A 13,620-nucleotide genomic window follows, 5' to 3' on the forward strand; every position below is an offset into this window, starting at 1 on the left:
AGAACATAAAGATGAAGATGCTGGACTACCTCAATGAGAAATACGAAGATGATGATACTCAGAAGCTGCTAGATATGGCATATTTTTTGGACCCCCGGTTCAAGATAGACTTCATCAGTGCAGACAAGAAGACCCAAGTTAAGGCCAGAGTGGTATCACAGATGATGGAATGCCAGGAGAAATCAAGCTGCAGCACTGACGTGGAGCCCAACGTTACCAGTGCACCCCAGGCAAAGAAAGCAAAGAAGTCATTGGGAAGCTTCTTTAAACAGAGAGAAACTGAAGCAAAGGGTGATTCCTCTCTGACCCTAAAGGATGCTTTGGAAGCAGAGCTAAACACTTACCTGCTAACACCTCCAATAGACAAAGAGGAGGATCCACTTGCATGGTGGAAAGTACACAAACTAAGCTTTCCTCATCTCGCCAGACTTGCCCGCAAAAACCTGTGTATTCCTGCGACAAGCTCGCCGTCAGAGAGACTTTTCAGTACTAGTGGCAACATCGTCACTTGCCAACGAACCTGTCTCAAGCCTGCAAAGGTTGATAGTAGAGGTCGACCGATATGGGTTTTTCAATAGCCGATGCCGATGACGATATTTAGGAGTCAGGGTCAGCCGATGGCCGATATATGCTGCCGATATTTTTTGGCCGAAAATTGGACGTTTTCCCCTCTATTTGCATGATAAAATATCACATTAATAATAACAAACGATACACAAAATTTCTCAACTTAGCATTTACTGAATACTGACTTGTGTAAATTTAAATATAAACTTAAATAACAAAAACACAATACAACTTATAAACAACTTAAACTTATAAACAATAAAGATAGCAGCATCAGAATCTCTTTAGCAGCAAACTCATTCTTCAGCTCCCAAGCTCACCAGTCTGCTGCAGATATTGCACCTGGCTTTTCCTGGTGTTGGCTTTGTGAAATGCTGCCATACAGGATTAGATTTTTGTTCAGCCATCAGACAGCAATTACTAAAACAGAAGAATAAATGCAAGGTTAGAATTTTTATTATAGTACCTTCATCTTCAATTCATTCTACAATTCCAGTATTCCATGCACATTAAAACAATTACACTCTAATACATTTTGAAGAAAAAAAAAACACTAAGTGCATCATGGTATGATGAGTAGTGTACACTAACATGTTGTTTCTGTTGTTAGCAGACAGATAGCTTAAAGCCAAATTCACAATCAGAATCTAGTGATCCCGGAAAATAAAATAAAATAACTGTCGTATTGCACAGCCTTGTATGCAAGGACAACATAAGCCCCTAGTGATTGTGACGTTGTCTACGTATAAGCCCGTATAAAGGACAGACATGTTTAATGAGGAAACTAACTGCACTTTTTATCTAGACGTCTGACAAATTGTTTGAATCTCCGGTCTCAAATGAAAAAAAGTTGCACAGAAGGACCATTGTCAGCATCAGCTCAAGTAAATGGTAACCAGGCTTTCGAACAAACACTTTTCTCCGCCATGCATTGTTCTTAGCAGCTCTGTGTCTCCCGAGGACGGCGCTGTCTGTGATCAGGGCAGAGTAGCGCAACTCTCACACACGCTGCAGTATTTGAGAGCTGCCTGCTCCGCCCCACACACTCACAGAGTGAAACTCTCCGACACAAGAAAAAAAACATAACTGATAACATCGGGCTGATACGGTAATAATTAAAATGTTAACAACTAAAATGATTTTTAACGATTAAAAAACGTCTGTGAGCCCACCAATAAGCGCACAAAACGAACTCTATTAGAATCAATGATCCTTAATGTTACCTGTAAGCTACAGTTGGTTGAAGGCTCATTATCATTACCCCAGTTCCCAATAGCGTAATTCGCGTTTTCTTTTAAAGCAACATTTCATAGCAAACTACTTAAATAAACAGGTCATTGAAAGATCAGAATTTAAGCCTTACCGTTTTATCCCAGGACTCTTCCAAAACTTCTGGCTGTGGCCCTGCACAAGGCAGCATGGGTCACGTGTTCCACAGCAACAATAACACTGGGCTGCCCGCAGACGTGCCTGTCTGAAAATCGGCGTAGTGCACTCGGATATCGGCCGATGCGGATACATTAAAAATGCTAAATATCGGCCCGATATATCGGTCGACCTCTAGTTGATAGACTTGTATTCTTAGCTAAAAACCTTGAGTTAGCAAAGCAAATAAAAAAATATATATTTAAGTTATGTTATGAACCAATCAGGGGGGTTGGTGTTGCAAAGCTGCTGTTTAAATGTGTTCAGCTTTTCTGTTTACAGGAATATGTTCTCTAATCTGTTTAGAAGATTTAATACAAAATATATAAAAATTTTATTTCATTTTGTTTATTTCATATATTTAGCCATGATTATGATGACCAACACCAACACTGTTTTACTTTGGCACTTTGGCTAAGAAAAGTTGACTTAAAAGATTGTGAACCAAAATGCTTATAAGTTGTTTTATAAAAAATATATTTATTTTAAGTTATATTGTTGTAAATCAATCAGGGGGGTTGGTGTAAAGCTGCTGTTTTATTTAAAAATGTGTTCTGCTTTTGTGTTTACAGAAATGTTCGAATTTTGGAATAAAATATTAAGTAACCTTTTTGTCACTTGTAATGAAGCTTGCTTATTAGTGAAATTATTAATATGTAATTATTGGTAATTATTGACTTTAGCCTGGATTGATGGCTCTCAATATCGCAATATATATCGTTTGGAAAAAAATATCGCAATGTAATTTTTTTCCAATATCGTGCAGCCCTACTCTGCACAAGGGTCGGGCTAAAACGGCATCATACACCTTCCCAAAACACATAAAATCAGTAAGCTTGGGAATGAAATAGGTTAATCGCACAATAAACAGCACAACAGATCAAATAAAATGCTAATAAATGTTAATAATGTTAATATTGATGAATAAGTGCTACAGTGATCAACCAAAACAGTGCTCAATAAAATCTTTACGTGCCATTAAATAAAATCCATACCAAATAAAACACACACACAGAAAAACAAAGCACACTTACCTAAAACCCGAAGTGTCCTCTGTGTGCTTCAGGAAAGTGCATCACGTGAACCCTGTAGGATGGAGTGTCACCACCTAGACGTACCGGGGCAGCTTTCGCCTAGGATCAAGGCAGTTGGATGGATGTCAACTTACCTCTGGGGGTAGGTCGTTTAGATAGATGGCTGCTTCCTTCTGGGGGCTGGGGGTTTGGGTGAATGTCAGCTTACTTCTGTGATCAGGGTCTTTGGGTGGAAGTGAGCTTACCTCTGGGGTCAGGGGGTTGAGTTGAAAGCAGCTTGCCTCTGGGGTTGGAACATTTGGGTGGATGTGATCTTACATGAGGGGCCTGCATTTTTGGGTGGACAGCAGTTTGCCTCTGAGATCGTCTGCCGCCGCCCCCCAACTTTCACAGCCAGGACCCCCTCCCTTCCCTAAGGTAGAATAATTCAGACATCCCAACCTGCAAAAACTCAGTTCAGTGAGGTGCCCCCAACCGCCCGACAAGGAGTGAGATGTAACTCCAACAAACTTGATTTCACAGTTTAATTTCTTCATTAATTTCCTCTAGTCAGCACACTAAATTACGAAGGTCAATATTATGTATTATTTTGATAATAATATAAGTAGATTATTTTACCATTTATGCAAATTCCTTAATTATATTCCATTGCTACTTTACAAAAGTCTACAAGGAGTCTTTCATGACAGCATTGGCAACTAACCAAGTGTCTAACTAGTGTAGACCTGAATAATACAGCACATGAAATGACACTTGTTAAACTCACCTCAAAATGCATTTTACAGTCGTTTAAACCGTCATGAGCAATGCTGAAATCACTGTTGCTAACAGTACAGCACGCAACACTGTCATTATTTTCATCCTTATTAAACATGGATACACTTTCTGAAGTGAAATGCGTTTTATACTTCCGTTTTTTGGGGCACTCTCCCTCTGTCATGATGCTCCACTGAACCGATAACTTCGGTCCTCGAGAAGTTAAATAGAAGCCCGCCCACATTGAAATCTGATTGGCTTATTTTGCTAAGTAAACCAATCAGGATGCTGTCTGTCTAGCACGGGCTACAGGCACACACGCAGGGATCCACACATATATGTACGTTCTCTCTTTCTCTCTCTCTCGCTCATTCCGTCATACGCGCGTGTCTCTCGAGTGCGCGATGCACACACTACTGTCTCGCATGCATGCTCTTGTTTACTTCCTCTTCTTTCCGGGATATTTTATTCAATTTGCGGGTATCAGGGAGTCGCTGTCAATATGTGGGAGACTCCCGGAACTTCCGGGAGAGTCGGGATGTCTGGATAACTGCTTATTTGTACTATAATGATAGCTGTTAATTTTCAGGGAGCTGTGATGATATTCGAAATTGTGCAGGGTTATATAAGTACTGTGAAGCTGTCGTTATCCAGTTAAATGTTTAAAAATATGTATTATTTTATCATATTTTATGTATACTTTAAGCTTATTCACAGGTCTCTCCTGCATTCATCTTACCGTCCGTCCATGCCTACTTCAATGTAAAATCAGACAGATTGCTTAACTTGCAGCTGTCCAATTACGCGTACATATTTTATTGCTGCAGATAATTAAGGTAGGTAATACAACGCTGAAGGTTAGATGTATAGTACGATTACATATGTACAACATGTGGTCATTTCAGTCAGACAAACGTTTAAAATGGAAAACCAGCTTTCCGTTTTTACCGGCAATTTCCATAGCACGTCTTAGTCGAAGTACTACACTGCCATCTATTGGACAAGTCAGGTTACTGAATCGTGAAATGTGTCTACTAAAATGGATAATATCTTCAGTCATGTTTTCTTTTAGGACCACTACAAGAGGATTATCAGTATGAAGGTTTATCAATAAAAATAATTTATTAAACTAAATATTACAGGGCTCTCCCTGAAAATAAGACGCTCTTAGCTTCCAAAGGCAAGGACACATTCTAGTGATTTTCCAGGAGACTGGACCTAACTAACCTGGGGCCTTATTAAAAAAAACAATCAATCAATTCATGTTGAAGCTCACAAGGTGTGGAGAACAAGAAACACAAGTAAGGGAGAAAGGCAAGGTGCAAAGCATACACAAGCAGTGTAACGACATATCAGTTACAATGTATGATTAAAAATACATCATTTCTCACAGTATGAATAGTGGCCCGTTGCTCCTACTATAGCCTCACTCCTCCAGGGTCATGGGTTCAATCTGCACCCCTGCTGTAATAAACAGTGACATTATTACAGTAACATACTGTTTAAAATAGTACAATACTGTAGAAAAAATGCTTTCTGGGCAATATTTATGAGAACCTTGTCGATAAAATACTGTAATGTACTGTAATTCTGTACATGAACTGGAAAAAAATAAACTGTAGAATTTACTCAGATTGAATGATGTAACAATTTGCACTCACTTTTTTGGGTTGACTTTATACCCAATTCTAAGAAACATTTTAAATAAATAAAGCTATAGTCTACCCACTGTCACAGTACTATCCTATAAGATTTACTCAAATCAATATTTCAATATTAATATTAATTAATTTCAATATTAACATTAATTAATATTTCAAATCAATATTTGTACTCACTCGTTTGGGTAAATTGGGATATTACTTTTTATGAGTAAAGTAAACCCAAGTTTAGCAAATAACATACCTAATGTATTTAAAGGGCCCTTTTCAGCATTCAACGCAAAGTGGTACCAGGTTTGAAACAAGGGTCTTTGCCAGCATGGCCTGATACAGTTTTCTGTCCCTTTGGGAGTAAAGGTCTTTGCTCAAGAGCTCATTAATATGGCTATTCTGCCAAGACTGGGCTTTTCTGCAGCTGTGGTATATTTCACCCACCGTCATGAAGGAAACTCTCCCAAATACTGACCTTGCAAGATGTTCTCTGTTGAGATAAAAAAAAAAATGGAATAGCTGTGATTGCTCATGTAATGCTTTTTTGGGGTGATGTATTTGTTAATGTAAGGCCATTTTGATTACCCACACTTGGCCTTGTAGCCTTATATTTGCAGAAAAGAGCCTGAGCTGTATGTATATGTATATTTGCATAGCATGACATGGTACTGCCTTTGATTTAGTAGATTTTTAATTTACTGTTATGATGTTGAATAGGACATGTAGCGGCGGCACTCTGGCTCCGTTTCACTCTTCTGTATCACCTATAGAAGTTAGTTCAACAACAAGCATTTGAAACGCGAGTAAGTCCAGGTTCTTTTCTTTTAAAAAAAAAATGTTTAATTAAAATTTAGATTAACATGGCATGACTCGGTCAAAAACTGTGCTGCTTCCAGCTTATCTAACTCCCCAACCACGTAAGCATGTAGTTACCGTGTGCCAGAAGCCCAAAATACCAAAAGCGCATTAGAATTTCACATTTGTACATTCTATGCCTTTAGCATAACAATATATGAATTTTTATGAGTCTATTTTTTTAACAACAAAAAAAAAATATATATATATATACCTTCCTTTTTAACCCCCTTTTACCAGTACCAATAAACTAGCCTTTAATTGGCTCTTACATTATCCAGCCCCTAATTGGTTAGGTGGGAGAACTAAGCAATTACAAACTTAACACTAATCAGTAAGAGCTAAACTAACTTTAACGCCCATGAATAAACATTTTGTTCTTTTCATCACTCGGATGAAGCTTCTTCTAAAAGACATAACTTGTTAACAGGTCTTTCCAGAATGCTGCTTCGAGTCTTTACTTTCAATCTTCGGACTGTTCCACTCGAGTCTGGCAACGTCTCGACTACCCTCCCCATAAGCCAGGAGTTGCGAGGAGAAGAACTGTCTACCAGCAACACAAGATCTCCTACCATGAAGTTTCTTCTCGGCTTCAGCCACTTCTGGCGCTCTTGAAGAAGTGGAAGATATTCACGAGTCCACCTGGTCCAGAACAAATCCGCAAGCTACTGAACCTGCCTCCATCTTCTTCTGGTGTACGCATCATCTTTGTTGAAGACACCTGGAGGCATGAGGGGCTGTGACTTTAGCAACAACAGGTGGCTGGGTGTTAAAGCCTCAACATCATTTATATCATCCGAGACACTTGTGAGTGGTCTGCAATTGATGATGCTTTTGATTTCACACATTATCGTATGAAGACAATCTTCATTCGGAACTTGTTCCTTCAAAAGAGTGCTGAGAATTCGCCGTACTGTTCAAATTTGTTTCTCCCAGACCCCACCCTGATGTGAAGCTGCTGGGCTGTTAAAGATCCACTTTATACCCTTTGGTTGAAGGACTCTTTCTATCTTGTCATTATTCAGTCTTTGAATGGCTTCCCTCAACTCCCTTTCAGTTGCCACAAAATTTGTACCATTATCTGATCTCATGATGGTGACCTGACCTCTTCTGCAGATGAAACGTCGAATCGCATTGATGCAGGAGTTTGTGTCAAGACTGTCTGCAACTTCAATATGCACAGCTCTAAGGGTGAGGCAGGTAAACATGACACCATACCTTTTGACAGTCCCCCGGCCCCGCTTGACATCGAATGGGCCAAAGTAATCGACACCGGTGTTTGTGAAGGGAGGTTTGTCTGGTAGAAGACGATCTTCAGGTAAGTCTGCCATCTTCTGCTCTCCAACCTTTCCAGACATCCTACGACAAGTCTGACATTTGTTGATTATCTTTCTAATTGCCGAGTTGGCTTGTGGAATCCAATATCTGCGTCGCAGTTGCGCCAAAACATAATTGCGACCGCAGTGTTCGTTTCTTTGATGGATGTCCCTCAAGATGAGCTCAGAAATTTTGCTGTGCTTAGAAAGAATTGCTGGGTGTTTAGCATTTTCTGGCAAGGCCGATTTATTGAGTCTTCCGCCAACTCTCAGTGTCCCATCCTGAAGAACTGGGTCTAGTTTGAACAGTTGACTACTACGACTGAGCTGTCCTCCCTTCTGTAGGATTTTGATTTCCTCACCATGATGCTGTATTTGGCTGAAGCGAACAATTTCTGATTCGGCAGCCTCAAGATCCTCCAAAGTAAGTGTTTTAAATTTCTCCGTGTGTACTGGCAACTTTAATCTTTGCTTTTCAGGATCATTTCCATCTTTCTGGATTATTTTTAAGTAATGTTTTCTTTCTTCTTTTAACCTCCACAGCACCTTCTTTAGCTTCATCATCCAGGCCACTGATCTTTTCATTTTATTCCAGTCTGAATAGTAGTCAATCACACGGTTCATTGGTTCCATGCTTTCTTCAACTTTCAGTGTATTAACGGTTGCTGATGTCTTGACTTCTGGATCATTTTGAAGGTTTTCCTTCTTTCTTACTGGCTGTTCTGGCCAGTCCTTGTTGTCTAAAAGATAGTTCGGCCCGTGAATCCATGAACCTCCTTCCAGCAGGCTTTTTGCCTTTAAGCCTCTGCTTGCTTGATCTGCAGGATTTTCTGCTGATGTTACATACTTCCATTGCGATGACTTGGTTGCTTCTCGAATCAGCGAAACTCTATTTGCAACGAAGGTTTTGAAGCGAGATGTTTCACTGTCAATGTATCTAAGCACAGTTGTGCTGTCCGTCCAGAAGACTGACTGTTGCAGAGGAACATGAAGTTCTTGTCACAGCAATCTGTCCATCCAGATCCTCCACTTCCCCATTCTGTCCATCCAGAACCTCCACTTCCCCATTCCCTTCCCTGTGGCTTGTCTCGATTTTATATTGTGTAGTGGCTATGTGCTTATGTTGCTGAGGTGTTTTTTTTCTGTTCCTACATTATACTCCCTAATGGAGTACAGTCTAGGGCAGGGGTGTCAAACTCATTTTAGGGTGAGGGCCGGATGAGAAGAAATGTGACCATGTGCGGGCCGAATTTATTATAATTTTTTTTTAATCATAGTGCATCAAATTACAACAAATACACTATATTCTGTAAAACTGCATTTAACAAGTCCTCAGAAACTGTTCATTAACACTCATTCCTTTTTAATACTACTACTACTAATAATAATGATAATAAAAAAGATTTGATATTTAATACTATTGTTCAAATCATCCCGCGGGCCGTATTGGACACCATAGTGGGCCGTATTCGGCCCGCGGGCCGTATGTTTGACACCCCTGGTCTAGGGCCTGTTTTTTTTTTTTTACTTGCCTCTCTCACCTCATGTAATCGTTTTCTCTGTTCTTCCTATTCCCGGGTCGCTGCTCGTGCGGTCGACCGGCTGGCTTGTAGAGCTGCTGTCTCCTGACCTGTCTTCCCCTTGTTTGTATGTATAGTCAGGTAGATCTCAACACTGCTCTATGTGCCCTTTAATTGCCCCTCGGGGACAAATAAAGTGTTTGAAATGAAATGAAATGAAATGAAATGAAATGAAATCCTCACCGAAATCACTGCTGCAGTCAGCTCAAGCCTAGGAATTGTGACTTGCTTAAGCGGAGAAACTCTTGATTTCCCAATAAGAAAAGCGCAATGCCTTCTGCCTCGTCCATTTTCCATCAACAGGTAAGACACAGTCCCATATGCATAATCTGAAGCATCGGAAAAATGGTGCAACTGTGCAACAATAGCGCAGCCAAAATTTGCAGGCTTTAAGCATCTGCTCACCTGGAAGTGTGAGAGGAGCACAACGTCTTCTTTCCATTTTCTCCAAATTTTTGCATGCTTTTCGTTGACCTCCTTGTCCCAACCATGCTGCTCCTTACAAAGATCTTTCAATAAAAGTTTTGCAGGCAAGATGACTGGTGCTAGAAAGCCAAGAGGGTCATAAATGGAATTAATGACTGACAGAATGCCTCTTCTGCTTATTGGTTTGTCTTGCAGCTTTATAGTGTAAGTGAAGGTATCCGTTTCTGTGTCCCACTGTACACCGAGAGTTCTCTCAACTGGCAAAGTGTCATGCCTAAGATCCAGATCCTTTACTTTGCTGGCTCTGTGTTCTTCAGGAATTGACATTAACACTTTCCTATACTGTTACTTGTCCACTTTGTTAATGTAAACCCTCCACTGGTACACAAAGCACGAAGATCACTGACTAATTTCACTGCATCTTCTTCTGCAGCTACACTTTTCAGACAGTCATCTACGTAAAAGCTGCACAGGACCGTCTGAACAGCTTCTGGAGACACCTCTTCCCTGTGATCCTCTGCCGTTCTTCTTAGCGCGTATGAGGCGACACTTGGTGAGGAAGTAGCCCCGAAGAGATGTACCATCATCCTATATTCCTTCATGGGCTCATCCAGCTTACCATCTGGCCACCAAAGAAAACGAAGAAGATCAGCATCTCGTTCCGATACGTTGACTTGGTAAAACATTGATTCAATGTCTGCCATCAGCGCTATTGGTTCTTCACGGAATCTTAAAAGAACACCCACCAGTGTGTTAGTCAGGTCCGGTCCCTGCAGTAACTCCTTATTTAGAGACATATCCTGGAATGAAGCCGTACAGTCGAACACGACTCGCAACTTTCCCTTTTTCGGGTGATACACCCCATGGTGTGGTATGTAAAACACTCTGTTGTCATTACGGCTCAACTGGTGGTCTGGCACCTGAACTGCATAGCCCTTGTTGATGATGTTTTCCATGAAATCTTTGTAGTCTTCAAAGAACTGAAGATTCTTCTTAAATTTCCTGTTCAAATATGCTATTCGCTGTTCCGCAACACAACGATTGTTTGGCATTCGAAGATTCTCATTCCTGAGCGGCAATCCAATGTTATAGTGTCCATTTTTAAAGGTCGTTGTCCTTTCTACTGATTGTAGAAACTGTTTGTCCTCTTGTAACATTTCCTCTTTGTCGTCATAATTACGTTCTGAAAAATCTATGTTGTACTGTTGGACCAGTAGCTTCTCAACTTCCACCAAAGAAATTCTGCTTACTGTGAAATGTGGTTCTTTGCCTTCTCTGTAATTTGGTTCTCTTCTTATGGGTCCATTCACTACCCACCCAATAGTGGTCTTCACTGCATAAGGACCTCCATTTTGTCCATTAATGACACGCCATGGCTCCATCGCTTTTGCACAGTTGGCTCCTATAAGCAGGCCTACATTAGCCTCTATCTCCGGTAGCCGTACTTCATGTAGATAAAACCACTTCTGAATGTCCGACTGTTTGGGTATGTTTCCACTACTCACAGGTATACTAGTGTGAGTAAACACTTTGGGTAAGTCAATGAACTCGGATTCTTCCAACCCACACATTTCCAGGTCTGATATAACAAAACTGTTCATGAGTTTCTGTTCTCCCGGGTTTTCTTGAGTCATGGTACTTAGGAGTATCCGTGTAGGCTTTCCTTTAACGTTCAACTTCCTTTGCAGATCTTCAGAGCAGAATGTTGCTGTGCTTCCCGGGTCTAAGAAGGCATATGTCTTTATGTAGTTGTCACTCATTTTAGATTTTATCTTAACTGGTACTATAGAGAGCACACAGTCTTCTTCTCCGACCCCTGTAAGGCCACAGGTCTCTTGAATGATAGGAACTTGAGCACAAGGTACCTCATTACCATCCTTAACATTCTTCTTTTCCAGTTCCACTGAACGTTCCTTCTTCACCATGTGCAGAATGTCTGGGTGCTTCAGTGAACACTCTTTGCACTCGATTCTTCGTTTGCAGAACTTACTGAGATGACCAAAAACCAAACATCCAAAACATAGACCTTTTGACTTCAAGAAGTTTATCCGTTCTTGGTGTGGTTGATTTTTAATCTTGCCACAAGAGGCAAGAGTGTGAGGCTGCTGACAATACAAACATGGCTTCTCAAATGCACTCACTGGTTTAATTGAGTTTTCTGTTCTGTTGTTTGTTTCTTGTGGTCTTTTGTTCTCAGAGGAAAGGTTGGTGGCAAAACTGCTTCCACGAAACTCTTTCTTTGCTGGATATTTTTCTTTTTGGTCAATCTTTCCACTTGTCGCTACACGGTTCTCCGGAATGTTACCAAAGAGAGGATCCATAGCTATTTTAGCTTGACGGTCTATGAAATTCACCAAGTCAGCAAATCTTGCTCTTTTACCCCTTTTCTCCAGGAGTTCAAATGCTTCAACACGCCACCGTTCTTTGATTTTGTAGGGCAGCTTGGATATCACTGTACGTAAATTGGTAGGATTATCCATCTCCTCTAAAAACTCAACATCCTCCATGGTGTTGCGACATCCAGCCAGAAACATAGCATAAGCATTTAATGCTTTTCCATCATCATTTTTCACTTGCGGCCATTTGAGTGCTTTCTCAATGAATGCGTTTGCGATCTTTAGCTCATCTCCATAGTGCTTATGTAACAACCGTTTGGCCTCACGATAGCCTTTACTAGGAGTCATGTGTACACAACTGCGAATTAGCTCTTGGGATTCGCCAGCAGTGAACTGTTCCAAGAAGTACAACTTATCTTGATCATTATCAGTCCTCTGCTCTACTGCATGTTCGAAGGCTCTTATAAAAGCCTTATACTGTAGTGCATCACCTTTAAAAACAGGAATGTCCTTTGTTGGTAACTGAGCCAGCTGCTGTTGTTTCACAAGTAATTCAGTGATTACATTCTGTTTCTGCATGACTAATAATAAATCATCACTTCTGTTAACTTGAGCATTAAGTCCAGGAGAGGGGACTGAATAAGACGGTTGTGGTAACTGTGAGTTTTCCCTTTGTGAATTAACGCGAATACCCACATCAACCTTTTGTGGGAACATCATGCCAACTCTTTCTTTCTTAACTCCTCGACCCTGCAATCTTTGTATTGATGCATAACTGCTCCGGCCATCTTCAGATCTTTCGTATTCGTTCAGCACTTTTAATTTTGCTTGGCTTTCCGCTAATGCAATCTCCAGCTCTAACTCTTCCTTTTCGGCATTGACTCTTGCCGTTTCGAGCTCAAGATGTTGCCTTATCCTGGCCAACTCTAACTCAAGTTGCTGTTTTTTCTTCAGTGCTGCGGCACGTTCCAACAGAGCTGCGTGTTCTGCTTCTTGTTTAGCACGAGTGGAGGAAACTCTAGACGTTGTAGATGCCCGACTCACTTGAGACCCACATCGACTATAATCCACATTATTTCTAATTCCAATCTGAGACGCGCTATCACTTGAGTTTACAGCTTCCTGTAAATCATCTGTGACATGCTCCTGCTGCACAGCTTCCTTTGGCATCATATGTTTATGATCATCAGCAATCCATTTTTTTGTTGTTTTCATAAATTCTCTTATTGATGCCATTTTGGGCTCAAACCAATTGTCCTGGTCAGATATTTTTTCTTCTTCAGACAAAAGGCTCATAACTTGTTTATTGTGACTGTTAAACTCATTCAGAGCCAATGCAAAATCGTTTTCCATCCCTTCTTTCACATTTTGAAGATTTCGAGCATTACTCATCAATATCTTTTTCTCTTTTATTTTGCCTGTGATCGTTCCTAATGTTCGTCTTCTTAAGGCAATGTATCTTTGCAATCTTTCATCCAAAGCCTTCTCTGTTAACTTACGTGTCCTTCCCTCTTCTCTTTCCTCTGCCATCCTACAAATTGCCCGGTTTATTGGCTCAAGTTGCATGCACTAAGTCTTCTCTTTGAAATTTTTAATAGACGTAGTGTAAACCACCTTTATACAGAGCCAAAACTCCACATTGACTGCATCAAATTCCGTTTTATAACGTGCTG

General features: G+C 40.5%; 1 long non-coding RNA gene across 1 annotated transcript; it reads right to left on the reverse strand.

Moving 5' to 3' along the window:
* Positions 1-721: 721 nt before the first annotated feature.
* On the reverse strand, positions 722-3,085 carry LOC140582367 (uncharacterized). Its single transcript, XR_011985310.1, has 2 exons — positions 1,931-3,085; positions 722-987 (listed from the first exon to the last, which is right to left on the reverse strand). It is a non-coding gene; the product is annotated as an uncharacterized lncRNA (long non-coding RNA).
* Between the last annotated feature and the right edge of the window lie 10,535 nt (positions 3,086-13,620).

Source organism: Paramormyrops kingsleyae, chromosome 24 (genome assembly GCF_048594095.1).
Source record: "Paramormyrops kingsleyae isolate MSU_618 chromosome 24, PKINGS_0.4, whole genome shotgun sequence".
Lineage (NCBI taxonomy): Eukaryota > Metazoa > Chordata > Actinopteri > Osteoglossiformes > Mormyridae > Paramormyrops > Paramormyrops kingsleyae.